The sequence below is a fragment of the Equus caballus genome, chromosome 10 (assembly GCF_041296265.1).
Source record: "Equus caballus isolate H_3958 breed thoroughbred chromosome 10, TB-T2T, whole genome shotgun sequence".
NCBI lineage: Eukaryota > Metazoa > Chordata > Mammalia > Perissodactyla > Equidae > Equus > Equus caballus.
This window is the reverse complement of record NC_091693.1, coordinates 13,675,999-13,691,896: the sequence shown is the minus strand read 5'-3', so window position 1 is coordinate 13,691,896 and position 15,898 is coordinate 13,675,999. Positions and strand designations below refer to the sequence as shown.

The window sequence follows — 15,898 nt, the reverse complement described above, 5'->3', positions numbered from 1 at the left end:
GAATAAAAACCACATGGTAATCTCAATAGATGCAGAGAAAGCATTTGACAAGATCCAACATCCATTTATGATAAAAACTCTCAATAAAATAGGTATAGAAGGAAACTACCTCAACATAATAAAGGCCATATATGACAAACCCACAGCCAACATCATACTGAACTGAGGAAAACTGAAAGTCATCCCTCTGAGAACAGGACAAGACAAGAGTGCCTACTCTCACCACTCCTATTCAACATAGTAATGGATGATTTGGCCAGAGAAATCAGACAAGAAAAAGAATTAAAAGGAATCCAAATTGGCAAGGAAGAAGTAAAACTCTTGCTATTTGCAGGTTACATGACTTTATATACAGAAACCCCTAAAGAATCCATCAGAAAACTATTAGAAATAATCAATGACTACAGCAAAGTTGCAGGGTACAAAATCAACTTAAAAAATCAGTTGCATTTCTATACACTAATAACAAACTTGAAGAAAGAGAACTCAATGGGGCTAGCCCCGTGGCCAAGTGGTTAAGTTCGTGCGCTCCACTGCAGGCGGCCCAGTGTTTCATTGGTTCGAATCCTAGGTGTGGACATGGCACTGCTCATCAAACCATGCTGAGGCAGTGTCCCACATGCCACAACTAGAAGGACGCACAACAAAGAATATACAACTATGTACTGCGGGACTTTGGGGAGAAAAAGGAAAAAAAAGAAATCTTTAAAAAAAATAGAAATTATTTAAAAAAAAAAAGAAAGAAAGAGAACTCAAGAATACAATCACATTTACAATTGCAAGAAAAAGAATAAAATACCTAGGAATAAATTTAACCAAGGAGGTTGCAAGAGCTATACAATGAAAACTATGAGGGATTATTGAATGAAATTGCTGATCACAGGAAGACATGGAATAATATTCCATGCTTATGGAATGGAAGAATAAACATAGCTAAAATGTCCACACTATCTAAAGCAATCTACAGATTCATTGTAATCTGAATCATAATGTCAATTACCTTCTTCATGGAAATAGAACAAAGAATCCTAAAATTCATATAGGGCTACAAAGGACCCTGAATAACTAAGGCAATCCTGAGGGGGGCAAAAAAAAAAAAAAACAAAGCTGCAGGCATCATAATCTCTAACTTCAAAATATACTACAAATCTGTAGTAATCAAAACAGCATGGTACCTCACAAAAACAGACACACAGGTGAATGGAACAGAATTGAAAGCCCAGAAATAAAGCCACACATCTATGGACAGCTAATCTTTGACAAAGGAACCAAGAACATACAGCGGAGAAAGGAAAGTCTTTTCAATAAATGGTGTTGGGAAAACTGGACAGCCACTTGCAAAAGAATGAAAGTAGAACATTATTTTCACAATAAGAAAAAGTTAACTCAAAATGTATTAAAGACTTAAAGGTAAGATCTGAAACTATAAACTTCCTAGAAGAAAATATTGGCAGTACACTCTTTGACATCGGCCTTAGAAACATCTTTTCAAATACCACTTCTACTCAGTTAAGGGAAATGAGAAAAAATAAACTAATGGGACTTCATCAGACTAAAGAGCTTCTGCAAGGCAAAGGAAACCAGGAAGAAAACGAAAAGACAACCCACCAACTAGGAGAAAATATTTGCAAATCATATATCCCACGATGGGTTAATCTCCAAAATATATAAAGAACTCACACAACTCAACAACAAAAAAGCAAATAATACGGTCAAAAACTAGGCAGAGGATATGAACAGACATTTTTCCAAAGAAGATACACAGATGGCCAATAGGTACATGAAAAGATGTTCAACATCACTAATTATCAGAGAAATGCAGATCAAAACTACAATGAGAGATAACCTTACACTTGTCAGAATGGCTATAACTACCAAAACAAAAAATAACAAATGTTGGAGAGGATGTGGAGAAAAGAGAACCCTCATACACTGCTGGTGGGAATGCAATCTGGTGCAGACACTATGGGAAACAGTATGGAGATTCTCAAAAAATTGAAACTAGAAATATCATACAACCCAGCTATCCCACTACTGGGTATTTATCCAAAGAACTTGAAATCAACAATCCAGAGAGACTGATGCATCCTTCTGTTCATTGCAACACTATTCATAAAAGTCAAGAAGTGGAAGCAACCCAAGTGACCATCGGCTGATGAATGGATAGGGAAGATGTGGTATGTATACACAGTGGAATACTACTCAGCCATAAAAAAAGACAAAATCGTCCCACTTGCAACACCGTGGATAAAGCTTGAGGGTGCTATGTTAAGCAAAATAAGCCTTATAGAGAAAGAGAAACACCGTAAGATTTCACTCATATGTGTAAAATAAACAAATACATGAATAAAGAACATAGACTAGTGGTTACCATAGCAGAAAGGGTTTGGGGTGTGGGCATAAGGTGTAAAAGGGCACATATGTATAGTGAGTAACAAATAATAATGTACAATTGAAATTTCATGTTATAAACTATTATGACCTCAATAAAATTAAAAAAATTTCAAATGGGTTTGAAACAATGGCCAAATAAGATCATAGGTCACTGTGAAACAATATTTAGTTACACTGTGAAAGAATGCTTAGTTATCCATTTAACCAAAGTGATAATAAAAGATTTTAAAGGCAAATACAGAAGGGTGCATAGCTGTTAGCAAAACTTAGCTCTTACTATTGAGAAGATTTGGTTTTCTTGAGTAATCAAAGATCTAACAAAGCACAGAAAATTATTTTGACAAAACATAAAATCTTTGTTTTCCTTTCATAATCTCGTATCAGGAGCAGACCAATATTCCAAGAAAACTTTGTTCTTTTAATAGATGAAAAGAAAATTTTCAGTTTTACATAATACACTACTGACGTTAAAAGTTATTTTTAAAACTCTTATAATAACAATTTAATTTTAGCTAATGACCACAGAAGGTAAGATTTTCTTTCTCTTTTGCTTTCTTTCTCACTTTCTTCTTTATTTAAAAATTATTCTATTGAGGCCATATTGTTTATAACATTGTGTAATTTCAGGTGTACATTATTATATATCAGTTTCTGTATGGACTGCATCATACTCACCACCAATAGTCTAGCTTTCATCTGTCACCATATACATGTGCCCCTTTACCCCTTGCACCCCCCACCCCCTTCCCTTCTGGTAACCACTAATCTGTTCTCTTTATCCATGTGTTTGTTCATCTTCAACATGTGAGTGAAATCTTATGGTGTTTGTCTTTGTCTGGCTTATTTCACTTAACATAATACCCTCAAGGTTCATCCATGTCGTGAATGGGGCGGTTTTGTCTTTTACTACAGCTGAGTAGTATTCCATTGTATATATACGTATATGTATATACACACACACACACACACTACATCTTCCCTATCCATTCATCCGTCCATGGGTACTTGGGTTGCTTCCACTTCTTGGCTATTATGAATAGTGCTGCAATGAATAGAGGGGCGCATCAGTCTCTCTGGATTGTTGATTTCAAGTTCTTTGGATAAAAACCCAGTAGTGGGATAGCTGGGTAGTATGGTATTTCTTGTTTTAACTTTTTGAGAAATCTCCATACTGTTTTCCATAGAGTCTGCACCAATTTGCATTCCCACGAGTAGTGTATAAGGGTTCCCTTTTCTCCACATACTCTCCAACATTTGTTATTTTTTGTCTTATTGATTATAGCTATTCTAATGGGTGTAAGGTGATATCTTAGTGTAGTTTTGATTTGCGTTTCTCTGATGATTAGTGATGTTAAAACATTTCACGTGCCTATTGGCCATCTGTGTATCTTCATTGGAAAAATGTCTGTTCATATCCTCTGCCTATTTTTTGACCGGGTTATTTGCTTTCTTGCTGTTGAGTTGCATGAGTTCTTTATATATTCTGGAGGTTAACTCTGGGATATATGATTTGCAAATATTTTCCCCCCACCTGGTGCATTGTCTTTTTGTTTTCCTGGTTTCCTTCACCTTGCAGAAGCTTTATAGTCTGATGAAGTCTCACTTGTTTATTTTTTCTTTTTTTCCCTTGCCTGAGTAGACATGGTATTCAAAAAGATGTTTCTAAGGTCAATGTCTAAGAGTGTACTGCCAATATTTTCTTCTAGGAGTTTTATGGTTTCAGGTCTTACCTTAAAGTCTTTCATCCATTTTCAGTCAATTTTGTGTAAGGTGTAAGATAATAGTGTACTTTCATTCTTTTGCAGGTGGCTGTCCAGTTTTCCCAACACCATATATTGAAGAGAGTTTATATTCTGCATTGTATGTTCTTGCTCCTTTGTTGAAAATTAGCTGTCCATAAATGGATGGTTTTATTTCTGGGCTTTCAGTTCTGTTCCATTGACCTGTGTGTCTGTTTTTGTGCGGGTACCATGCTGTTTTGATTACAATAGATTTGTAGTGTATTTTGAAGTCAGGGATTGCGATGCCTCCAGCTTTGTTCTTTTTTCTCAGTGTTATTCAGGGTCTTTTGTTCTTCCATATAAATTTTAGCATTGTTTGTTCTACTTCTGTGAAGAATGTCATTGGGATTCTGATTGGGATTGCCTGGAATCTGTAGATTGCTTTTTGTAATATGGACATTTTAACTATGCTAATTCTTCCACTCCATGAGCATGGAATATCTTTCCATTTCTTTATGTCTTGTTTGATTTCTTTCAATAACGTCTCATAGTTTTTAGTGTATAGTTCTTTCACCACCTTGGTTAAATTTATCCCTAGGTATTTTATTCTTTTTCTTGCAAGTGCAAATGTGATTGTATTCTTGAGTTCTCTTTCTTCAAGTTTGTTATTAGTGTATAGAAATGCAACTGATTTTTTAAGTTGATTTTGTACCCTGCAACTTTGCTGTAGTCATTGATTATTTCTAATAGTTTTCTGATGGATTCTTTAGGGGTTTCTGTATATAAAGTCATGTAACCTGCAAATAGCAAGAGTTTTACTTCTTCCTTGCCAATTTGGATTCCTTTTAATTCTTTTTCTTGTCTGATTTCTCTGGCCAAATCATCCATTACTATGTTGAATAGGAGTGGTGAGAGTAGGCACTCTTGTCTTGTCCTGTTCTCAGAGGGATGACTTTCAGTTTTCCTCAGTTCAGTATGATGTTGGCTGTGGGTTTGTCATATATGGCCTTTATTATGTTGAGGTAGTTTCCTTCTATACCTATTTTATTGAGAGTTTTTATCATAAATGGATGTTGGATCTTGTCAAATGCTTTCTCTGCATCTATTGAGATTACCATGTGGTTTTTATTCCTCATTTTGTTAATGTGGTGTATTGCATTGATTGATTTGTGGATGTTGAACCATCCTGTGTCCCTGGTGTAGATCCCACTTGATCATGGTGTGTGATCCTATTAACATATTGCTGTTTTGGGTTTGCCAGCATTTTGTTGAGGATTTTTGCATCTATGTTCGTCAGGGATATTGGTCTGTAATTTTCCTTCTTTGTGTTGTCCTCGTGTGGACTTGGGAGGAGAGTGATGTTGGCCTCATAGAATGAGTTAGGGAGTATTCCATCTTCTGCAAGGTTTTGGAATAGTTTAAGGATAGGCATTAAATCTTCTTTGAATGTTTCATGGAATTCTCCATAAAAGCCATCTGGTCCTGGACTTTTGGTTTTTGGGAGGCTTTTGATTACTGCTTCAATCTCTTTACTTGTAATTGGTCTGTTCTATTTCTTCTTAATTCAGTTTGGGAAGGTCTTATGAGTCTAAGAATTTATCCATTTCTTCTACATTGTCCAGTTTGTTGCCGTATAGTTTTTCATAGTATTCTCTTATAATCCTTTGTATTTCTGGGGTATCTGTTGTAATTTCTCCTCTTTCATTTCTAATTTTCTTTACTTGAGCCTTCTCGTCTTTTTTTCTTAGTGAGTCTGTGAAAAGGTTTGTCAATTTTGTTTATCTTTTGAAAGAACCAGCTCTTAGTTTCGTTGATCTTTTGTATTGTTTTTTTCAATCTCTGTTTCACTTATTTCTGCTCTAATTTTTATTATTTCCCTCCGTCTCCTGACTTTGGACTGCTTTGTCTCTTCTTTTTTTTCTAGTTCTGTTAGGTGTAGTTTAAGATTTCTTATTTGCGATTTTTCTTATTTGTTGAGGTAGGGCTGAATTGCTCTAAATTCCCTCTTAGTATTGCTTTTGCTGCATAACATAAGAGTTTATATGTTGTATTTTCATTTGCATTTGTCTCCAGGTATTTTTTTATTTCTCTTTTGAGTGCTTCATTGATTCAATGGTTATTCAGTAGCATGGTGTTTAGTCTCCACATATCTGTGAGTATCCTAGCTTTTTTCTTATAGTTATTTTCTAGTTTCATAGCATTGTGGTCAGAAAAGGTGATTGATATCATTTCAATCTTCTTAAATTTAGTGAGGGTTGCCTTGTTTTCTAACAAATGGTCTATCTTTGAGAATGTTTCATGTGCATTTGAGAAGAATGTGTATTCTGCTGATTTTGGATAGAATGTTCTCTATATATCTATTGAATCCATGTGGTGTTTCTTTGTTGACTTTATGTCTGGATGATCTTTCCATTGGTGTAAGTGGGGTGTTGTAGTCCCCTACTATTATTGTGTTGCTGTCAATTTCTCCCATTATTGTTAGAAATAATTAAACAATTATTTTGTTTAATTTGAAGTCTACTTTGTCTCATATAAGTATGGCAACACCTACTTTCTTTTGCTTGCCATTTGCTTGGAGTATTGTCTTCCATCCCTTCACTATGAGCCTGTGTTTGTCTTTAGAGCTGAGATGTGTTTCCTGGAGGCAGCATATTGTTGAGTCTTGTTTTTTCAATACATCCAGTCATGCTGTGTGTTTTGATTGGTGAATTCAATGCATGTACATTTAGAGTGATTATTGACATGTGAGGGCTAAATACTGCCATTTTATCTCTTGCTTTCCAGTTTTTCTTCATTTTTATTGTTTCTTTTCCCTTTTATTTCTGATTACCATTTCAGTTTGGTGGTCTTCTGTGGTAATTTTCTCTTTATTTATGATTTATGCCTCTTTTTTTTTTGATATTTTCTTTAGTGATTACCATGAAGTTTGTATAAAAGATTTCATAGATTAGATAGTCCATTTTCTGATAGCCTCGTATCTGCATTAGCATAAGCAGGTTCAATCCCTTTCCTCTCCCTTCTGAATTGTTCTTGTCATAAATTATCCTTTCCTGTGTTGTGAGTTTATAACTAAATTGAAATGTTTATGGTTATTTCGATGCTTTCCTTCTCTTTAACTTTTATGTTATAATTAAGTGTTTACTAACCTGTTTTGATATAGAGCTGAAATTTTCTGATTCTATCTGTCTGTTTATCTCCTTGCTCAAGGTTTTGTAAACATTTGCTTTTAGTTTCAGATGGGTGGCCTCCTTTCAATGTTTCTTGTAAGGCGGGCCTACTGGTGAACTTCCTCAGCTTTTGTTGTTTTGGAAATATTTTTTCCCTCCATTGTATCTGAAGGATAGTTTTGCTGGGTAGAGTATTTTTCGCTGAAATTTTTTATGTTTCAGCATTTTGAATGTATCATTCTTTTCTCTGCTAGCCTGTTTCTGCTGAGAAATCCACTGGAAGCCTGATAGGGGTTCCTTTGTAGGTTATGTTCTTCTGCATTGTTGCCCTTAATATTTTTCCTTTGTCATTGACTTTTTTCAGTTTTAATATTATATGCCTTGGAGAAGGTCTTTTTGCATTGATGTATGTAAGAGTTCTATTGGCTTACTGTACTTTTAATTCCAGTTCTTTCCCCAGGTTTGGGAAGTTCATAGCTATTATTTCTTTGACGAAATTCTCTGCTCCTTTTTCCCTCTCTTCTTCCTCTTAATACCTATAATCCTTTTGTTGATTTTCATAATTGAGTCAGAATTTCCCTAAGAATTTCTTTATTTTTTAAAAAACCTTAGTTTTCTTTCCTCCTCTGCCTGAAGCATTTCTATATTTCCATCCTCTAATTCACTAATTCTGTCCTCCATAATGTGAGCTCTATTTTTTATGGTTTCTAGATTATTTTTTTCTCATTAATTGTGCTCTTCCTATCCAGAATTTGTTTCATTTTTTTTAGAGCTTTAATCTCTTTGGCGAAATCTTCCTTCTGCTCATTAATTTTATTCCTAAGATCATTGAACTGTCTTTCTGAATTTTCTTGTAACTCATTGAGTTTCTTTATTACAACTATTTTTAATTATTTGTCATTAAGATTGTAATTTTCTGTGAGTTCAGGATTGGTTTCTGGAGAATTGTCCTTTTCCTTCTGCTCTGGAATATTACTGTAGTTCTTCAAGGTGTTTGATGAATTGATCCTTTGCTGGAGCATTTGTGGTAGTACCAGGTCATAGATTCCACCTGCCACTGCTGGAAGGGGAGCAGGAGCTGTGTTTTCTCTTGTTCCTTTTCTCTTTAACTTTTTTTCAGAGGAAGATTCACCCTAAGCTAACTTTTGTTGCCTATCTTTCTCCTTTCTTCTTCCTTTTCCTCCTGCAAAGCACCAGTACATAGTTGTCTATTGTTGTAAGTTCTTCTGGTTCTTCTATGTGAGTTGCCAGCATAGCATGGCTACTGACAGATGACTGGAGTGGTTCTGCTCCTGGGAACCGAACCTGGGCTGCCAAAGTGAAGCACACTAAACTTTAACCACCAAGCCATCATAGCTGGCTCAGGAGCTATGTTTTCTGATCCTGCCCCCTGTGCTGTAAGTTGCACAGGTAGGGCTGCCCTGCATCTGTGTGGGCTGTCTGCAGCCACTTGGTGGATCATGCATGCATGTGCAGGCATGGGCTCTGTGCTCCACCAGCAGGTTGCTCTAGTGCAGGGGGGTGGTGGTGCCACTGTGCATGGCAGGGTCTGGCTGAGCTGCTGTGCTGAGCAGGGTGCTTTCTGTCCTGTGCCTGCTGGCTCTGCAGTCATGGGTGGTTTGGCTGAGCTGCTGAGCTTGGTAGGCAGGACCCTTTCACAGGGGCTGAGCCACTGCCCCAGTGGGAAGTGTGCCCACAAACAGGGCCACTGCAGCAGGGTGGGAGCTCCTGCATGCCAGGCTGCCATGTTGAAATCATTCACCTGCAGGCCAGGCTGCCCTTGCCTCCTCTTATACTTGCACCCACCACAGTGTGGGTACCCGTGACCTGTATCGCTGCCACTGGGGAAAGGGTGGGTTCCACTCACCTAATTCCACTGCTTCCTGGGGATCCAGTCCACCCATTTTCAGATGTATGAGGGTGTGGATCTCTCAGGCATCTTGTTGTGCTGTGTAGGGAATCTTCTGTTGGCTAATGAATGTCCATTTAGTTCTAACTTAGAGGGAAGAGACAAAGGGAATGTCTCACTCTGCCACAATGCTGATGTCACTCTCTTCCTCACTTCCTAGTTAATTTATCTTTTTAATGCAGAGAGAAAACCAAATTTTAATTTTGTACTCTTATTTTTGGTATGAAAACTCACTCACTTAATTACATTCATTCCAATCCCTTTTCAAAGTTTCCTTTTCCAGAAACCTTTTATAGCTTTCTATTCCCATTTTAGTTTGTCCCTTGTTCTCTTTTTCATTCAGAAATAGTCAGCTTTATTTTGGGACAAAATTATTTTTTTCTTTCAACAAAATTGCATCTCCGTGCCACATACTTTTCTTACCAAAAACCATACATCTTATTTCCCAGGCAAACAGAGATTTTTCCCCTATTATTTTGAGTAGTTTTAACTACATACATTAATTAGAATTCTTAACCCTTAGAAACCTTAGTTTCTAATCAAAAGTAGCAAGTAAGCAATTATGAGCTGTCTTTTACATTAGCATTCTGTGCATTGGCAAACTTATAAATGCTTTTTATGATTTCTAGAAACATGAGCTATCTCATCAAAAATTTCTCAGTATGACACAAGACATGTTTACTGATAGACCCAAATCTTTTAAATTCTGTGTAAAAGGAAGCAAAAAGTAGGTAGAGCTATATTCATCAATTGATGTTTTACTATTTTTATCTTATCTGGAAATGATCTAGATGTTCAATGAATTTCCCATTATCCAATTTAATTAGCAAAACTATAAAGTTTCAAGTTACCAAATAGATTTGGGGAAGTTATTTTTAAGTACACAAACCATAAAACAAAATTATTGCACCAAAAAACTCTTATTTCATTAACATCTATATAATTCATTTGTTCTTAACACTCATAGATTATTCATAAAAATTTCATGAGACATTAAAACAGTTAACGATTATCTTAAGTTATTTTCCTTCTTGCTGACAAATTTTGTAACAGAGATAACATAAACTCATTTGACTAATAACCTAGGTAGAATAAAACTTGCATGTCTGCATTATATCCAGTGCTGATAACTGAAGACATGCCATTTTAATTAAACTAACAAAGTTACAACAAGCATTTATTTACTAATAATTGTTTCATGTAAGGTTAACTTGAAAACATTTGGGTTAGTTTCTATTATCTTTAGAAATGATTTATATAACTGCTTACTTTAAGTCAATTAAATAGAGCTGTTTTACGGGAGGCATCACAATCCCTGACTTCAAAACATACTACAAAGCTACAGTAATCAAAACAGCATGGTACTGGTACAAAAACAGGTGCACAGATCAATGGAACAGAATTGAAAATCCAGAAATAAAACCACACATCTATGGACAGCTTATCTTTGACAAAGGAGCTGAGGGCATACAATGGAGAAAAGAAAGTCTTTTCAACAAATGGTGCTGGGAAAACTGGAAAGCCACATGTAAAAGAATGAAAATTGACCATTCTTTTTCACCATTCACCAAAATAAACTCAAAATGGATTAAAGACCTAAAGGTGAGACCTGAAACCATAAGGCTTCTGGAAGAAAACGTAGGCAGTACACTCTTTGACATCAGCATTAAAAGGATCTTTTCGGACACCATGCCTTCTCAGAGAAGGGACACAATAGAAAGAATAAACAAATGGGACTTCATCAGATTAAAGAGCTTCTTCAAGGCAAATGAAAACAGGATTGAAACAAAAAAACAACCTACTAACTGGGAAAAAATATTTGCAAGTCATATATCTGACAAAGGCTTAATATCCTTAATATATAAAGAACTCTCGCAACTCAACCACAAAACATCAAACAACCCAATCAAAAAATGGGCTGGAGACATGAACAGACATTTCTCCAAAGAAGATATACTGATGGCCAATAGGCACATGAAAAGATGCTCATCATCGCTGATCATCAGGGAAATGCAAATCAAAACTACACTAAGATATCACCTTACACCCGTTAGAATGACAAAAATATCTAAAACTAATAGCAACAAATGTTGGAGAGGTTGCGGAGGAAAAGGAACCTTCATACACTGCTGGTGGGAATGCAAACTGGTGCAGCCACTATGGAAAACAGTATGGAGATTCCTCAAAAAACTAAAAATAGAACTACCATATGATCCAGCCATCCCACTACTGGGTATTTATCCAAAGAGCCTGAAGTCAGCAATCCCAAAAGTCCTGTGCACCCCAATGTTTATTGCAGCACTGTTTACAATAGCCAAGACGTGGAAGCAACCTAAGTGCCCATCAACAGACGAATGGATAAAGAAGATGTGGTACATATGTACAATGGAATACTACTCAGCTGCAAAACAGAACAAAATCATTCCATTTGCAATAACATGGATGGACCTTGAGAGAATTATGTTAAGTGAAATAAGCCAGCAAGAGAAAGATAATCTGTGTATGACTCCACTCATATGAGGAATTTAAAACTATGGACCAAGAACAGTTTAGTGGATACCAGGGGAAAGGTGGGGTGGGGGGTGGGCACAAAGGGTGAAGTGGTGCACCTACAACATGACTGACAAACATTAATGTACAATTGAAATTTCACAAGATTGTAACCTGTCAATAACTCAATAAAAAAAAATAGAGCTGTTTTAGATTTAATTTTGATAATACCACCCAGAGGTAGAAAAATACCATATCTATAATATAGATAGAGAGACACAAACAGAGATTTTATGGCTTTTGTTTAAAACTTCAGCCATAAATCAGGTACAATACAAAACTCACTAGTTTATAAATAATTGTGTCTCTAGCAGATGGAGAAAGTTACAGTTACCTGCTTAAAAGCCTTTTTTGTTTATATTTGTGGAGAAGAAGCATTTTAAGATTTATATTTGGCCTAAACAAGTAATCTTAAGGAATTAGATTTTGGGCAAGAGAGCCTTTCTAGAAGTTGGCATTTTATTTAATTAATTAATTTTTGCTGAGGGAGATTCACCCTGAGCTAACATCTGCTGCCAATCTTCCTCTTTTTGTATGTGGGCCACTGCCACAGCATGGCCACTGACAGACGAGCAGTGTACGTCTGCATCCAGGGACCAAACCCAGGCTACTGAAGTGGAGTGCGCTGAACTTAACTACTAGGCCAGCAGAGCTGGCCTGCAGTTTGCATTTAAAATGGCCAATATTCTTTCTTCTCTTTAACCTCAGGCTTTATCAACTGGGCTAGCCAGGCTCAGTCTCAAGCAATTGTGGACTGTTATCTCCTGGGGTATTTATATGTTCCAAAGACAGTAAAATTTACAATTTCAAAGGACAGAGAACAAAAATGGAAGTTTTTGTCCTGGGAGTTTCAGAGTAATTGCTTTTTAAATTTTTCCTGCTTTTCTTAAGTGCAGGACAATTGTACTTTCAATATCCTGATTTTGATGTTTTTCTAGTATAGACAATTTAAAGGATACATCATCTGGCCATTAACAAGTAGGCTCTTAACAGTGACTCAAACCAATAAGTTTTTATAGAGCTTAACCAAAGACACAATGTGTCCCTAAAGGAGAGTGCAAATGATGAAGTCCTCACAAGATCCAGAAAGTTTACTCCAAAAGTACAGGCTAAAAAATCAAAGGCCTTCATTGCACAGGTGATAAGCATGGTGTAGTGAAAACGATGTCTCCAGTCTCCCACAGGAACACAGGATGACTCCAGTCACAAACCCACTAGTTTATGACGCCAGGCAGGCACTACTAGAATGGGACTTTTACAGCACTAACAATGAAGGTTAATATGACAAAAGCCCCTTGTGGACTGGAACCCCTTATGACAAACCCCCCTGAGAGCTGGCACCAGCAGACAAAGAGAGAGCTGTTTGTGACTTTTTGTCTCAGAACTCCAGTCTATTTGACTGACCACCAGGTACATTCCAGTAATGCACCTTCTGGATGTTGAAAGCCAGAGAAAATACATTCAGTGGTCACAAAACCAAGCTCTCAGGACATAGAACAAGATGGAAGGAAAAACTTTGTCCTGTTTTTACATAGAAGACCCAGAGCAAAGTTTGTTTAAATAGATGCCAGTCTGGTGAGAACCATAAAACTCAACAGTCTGTGAAACTGGCTCAAGCAGTAGGCTTACAAAGGGCCTGTACCTGCTGTCTTTCCCCATGGTTCTTCATCCTTATAAAAAATGACACAACAAAGACAAAGGAAAGCAATGACCATCTCTGGGAGGAAAAGTTCAACAAAAATCAAGAGTACTCATCCAAATTTGCCAGAGTTGCTGGGCCCTAAGGAACTAATTCCACAAATATTTTCCGCTAATCTGAATTTATAGAGAAACAAAAAAAAAGAAACTCTCACCACTTTCGTACCAATCAGATTCTGCAGACAGAGTTCTGGGAGACTGACATGGTAAGAAATCTTACCTTTTTGCCAGCTTCTGTGTTAGACATCCCAGGATCTCTTAAACAAGTAACTTAAGTTCAAAATAATCAACGTGCCACTGTGGGATATTTTGAAGTGTCTGCCCTGGGCCCCTGCAGGAACTCCTTCAAGATCTCTGGGAGAGCATTCAGTTTAAGTTTGCTAAGGGCAGGGGCAGGAGAAGGAAGAGTGTTACAGGTAGGTGAACAACCTGTGCAAGGGTAGGAAGAGAGTAAAAATAGACTTTTCTTTGAGGGTAAGCATGAGATTTGTCCTTCAATCTAAATGATCCATCACTTCAATGGATCACACCCAAAGGAGTGAATCTCTAGGCATCAATAAATATGATTAGAGACCTTTTATGGGGGAGATCCAAGACATTCAGGCAACTCAGAAACATATCAAGTAGCTTTGGACTTGGTAGCTAGGGAGAATGTGCTTGTTGTGAAATATTTGTTGTTTAAAAGGCTCAGGATCTTCTGCTTTTCCCTCCTCTTTTTTTCTTGCAGTGGGCAGGGCCACAGTCCTCAAATAGGTCCCTTGTATTTTGCAGGAGGGTTTGTTTCCTTTGTTGAAGGGTGGATGTGTAGCTCTGAGATTTTTGTTTTTTCTTTCACCAGCAGTTAGGGAAAGGATAGTGTGGCTCCTTTCTCTACTAATCATCTCATAATGGAGCCATATAAATCTCATCTTGATTCCTCCACCCTCTAGGGACCCAGGCCTTTTCCTGGTCCTCCTTGATCCCGGGGGACTCAGAGGCGATGCAGAACACTATGTGAGGGGAAAAAAAACCAATAACAACAAAAAACAAAAACCAGGGGTGAGTAGAAACTGTTGTAATTGCTTCTAGTTTCTTAAGTGTGTTCCTTTCTCCCTTCCCTCTCTCCACCCTAGGATTTTAGGACCAAGTACTGACCTCTAGGCAAAAATCTGGTTTCCTTGCTCCTGCTATGGTTTGGTTCCACCCACCAAGACAAAAGGCCTATTTTTTCCTATAGTCAAAGGCCCTTGTGTTTGGCCCCAGGAGTTTCACCCTGAACTTGTGCCAAAGCTCAAGACTTCCTGTTCTGTTCCTTCCAGGTCGTCTTGGAATCTTCAGGCTTGTGGGTGGAGTGGGGGGTCTTGAGTTGTGATCAGGGAAAGGGGAAGGTTGTGGAAATCCCTGACAGTGTGCTAGGGAGAGTCTTCTAGCCTGTCAGCAGAAGAAGCAGAATTGTGGGCCAAGACACCTGGGTCCTGGTGCTGGTGACTAAGCTTTGACCTGGAATGAGTAGATTTGTTTCTCTAGGCCTTAGCTTTGCCTGCTGCACAAGGAGGAGTTTTGACTAGATGAACTCAAGCCCTACAGCTTGAATGCCTTAGCCATGCATTATCTTTCCCCTTCCTCACTGGAAATCTGTATCATCCCTTCATGGCCCAAGGATCCACCATCAGATACAATAAATTTCACTAATGTCTGTATGAGAGGGGACCAACTGCCAGGTAGCATGTACCCGGTTTGACTGGCCTTTTAGGCTAGAGTGGAGTGGGTGGATATTTTTGGCTTTGTCTTATTTTGAGGCTCTCTTTGGTAGCAGGAGGGGTGGGGTCCTGCCAAATTGTGAAAGAGTTGACGACCAGCCTAAGGAGTCTGGACTCTTGTGAATGGGGATCTACCAGAGGCTTTAAGTGAGAAGTGACCTGGTCAGATCTGAGTTTTGGGACATGTACCCTGGCAGCTGATTTGTTGGGAGAACTGTGGGTGTGGAGAGTCCACATGAGAGCCTGAGATCTGAACTGAGAGGTCAGAGGGCAAGGAAAGCATAGGACAGGAGAGCCATTTGAAGAATTGGAAGGCCTTGGTGAGTGACCAGAGAGGAGGGGGTGGTGAGGAGGAGGCTAGAAGATGATTTGGAGCTGTGTTTAGTTTGGGTTTTTGGGTGGATCAGACGTCATTAGCCCTGAGATAAGGATGAGGGATTGGTTGGCTAGGGACTGAGATGCTAAACTCAGCTTGGGATAGGTTTAGATATGATGCCTGTGGACTCTCCAGGTGGAAATAGTGTATGGGCATTGGGGAGAAGCTCTAGAAGAAGGCTGGGGCTGATGCGAGTGAGTGGTGGAGGCCGAGATGGAGAAGAGGAGTGAGCCCAGAGTCTGTGCCTGTAGGGTACTGCTCAGCCTGGTCTCATCACAAGCCACAGGGCTGAGTTCTACTCTTCTGCAACATTTTCTCTGTTGATCAGAGTGACTTTTCAGGGT

General features: G+C 38.0%; 1 protein-coding gene across 20 annotated transcripts in view; it reads left to right on the top strand.

Annotated features, from left to right (window-relative positions):
- Positions 1 to 15,898, top strand: part of LOC102148130 (cell adhesion molecule CEACAM6-like) — a 436,353-nt gene that overhangs the window by 88,382 nt on the left and 332,073 nt on the right. For 2 of the 20 annotated variants that reach the window (XR_011422396.1, XR_011422410.1), the window contains one exon: positions 14,369 to 14,477. The exons of the other annotated variants lie outside the window; for them this stretch is intronic. The gene's annotated coding sequence lies outside the window, so the exon portion shown is untranslated. The remainder of the gene's footprint in view (positions 1 to 14,368; positions 14,478 to 15,898) is intronic. 20 annotated transcript variants of the gene reach the window in all.